Source organism: Triticum aestivum, chromosome 1D (genome assembly GCF_018294505.1).
Source record: "Triticum aestivum cultivar Chinese Spring chromosome 1D, IWGSC CS RefSeq v2.1, whole genome shotgun sequence".
Classification (NCBI taxonomy): Eukaryota; Viridiplantae; Streptophyta; class Magnoliopsida; order Poales; family Poaceae; genus Triticum; species Triticum aestivum.
Window position 1 is genome coordinate 361,202,764 of NC_057796.1, and position 1,723 is coordinate 361,204,486.

The window sequence follows — 1,723 nt, forward strand, 5'->3', positions numbered from 1 at the left end:
GTTTTGGCTCCACAAGTAGTCAAAACATTTGTGATGACCAGATGCTTCAAAGGATTATTTCATAGGGAACTTTTGGAGAACTTTTCTTCAGGAGTTCGTTCAGAAACTTCTATAGAAACTTTCTTAATGAGCACTCGACAAACGCATTTCGAGAACATACACAAAGTCCTAGCTATGGACCTAGTGCATCGTCATAACCGAGGTCTCTTTCATTTCCCCACAGGTAATTGGATCTCATATGGAGATGTTTAGTGAAGTAGAATGGAAAAAATCGAATGCAACTACACAAGATCTAGTCTGTAACTGTCGTTCGAAATCAGTTTTCCGCAGTGTTAACTGAAACATGGATACCTGACTCATACGGAGTCCGTTTTGGCTCCACAAGTAGTCAAAATATTTGTGACGACAAGATGCTTCAAAGGATTCTTTCATAGGGAACTTTCGGAGAACTTTTCTTAAGGAGTTTGTTCCGAAACTTGTATAGAAATTTTCTTAATGAGCACTCGACAAACGCATTTCGAGAACATACACAATGTCCCAGCTATGGACCGAGTGCATCATCATAACCGAGGTCTCTTGTATTTCCCTACAATTAATTGGATCTCATATGGAGATGTTTAGTGAGGTAGAAAGGAAAAAAATCGAATGCAACTACACAAGAACTAGTCTGTAACTGTCGTTCGGAATCAGTTTTGTCCAGTGTTAACTGAAACATGCATATCTGACTCATACGGCGTCCGTTTTGGCTCCACAAGTAGTCAAAATGTTTGTGACGACCAGATGCTTCAAAGGATTCTTTCATAGGGAACTTTTGGAGAAATTTTCTTCTGAAGTTCGTTCAGAAACTTGTATAGAAACTTTCTTAATGAGCACTCGACAAACGCATTCCGAAATCATACACAAATTCCTAGCTATGGACCTAGTGCATCATCATAACTTAGGTCTCTTCCATTTCCCTACAAGTAATTGGATCTCATATGGAGATGTTTAGGGAAGTAGAATGGAAAAAATCGAATGCAACTACACAAGAACTATTCTGTAACTATCGTTCGGAATCAAATTTGCGCAGTTTTAACTGAAACATGGATATCTGACTCATACGGAGTCCATTTTGGCTCCACAAGTACTCAAAATGTTTGTGACGACCAGGTGCTTCAAAGGATCGAGAACTTTTCTTAAGGAGTTCGTTCAGAAACTTGTAGAGAAACTTTCTTAATGAGCACTCGACAAACGCATTTCGAGAACATAGACAAAGTCCCAGCTATGGACCTAGTGCATCATCATAACTTAGGTCTCTTGCATTTCCCTACAAGTAATTGGATCTCATATGGAGATGTTTAGTGAAGTAGAATGGAAAAAATCGAATGCAACTACACAAGAACTAGTCTGTAACTTTCGTTCGGAATCAGTTTTGCGCAGTGTTAACTGAAACATGGATATCTGACTCATACGGAGTCCGTTTTTGCTCCACAAGTAGTCAAAACATTTGTGACGACCAGATACTTCAAAGGATTCTTTCATAGGGAACTTTGGGAGAACTTTTCTTAAGGAGTTCGTTCAATAACTTGTATAGAAACTTTCTTAATGAGCACTCGACAAACGCATTTCGGGAACATACACAAAGTCCCAGCTATGGACCGAGTGCATCATCATAACCGAGGTCTCTTGCATTTCCCTACTAGTAACTAGATCTCATATGGAGATGTTTAGAGAAGTAGAATGG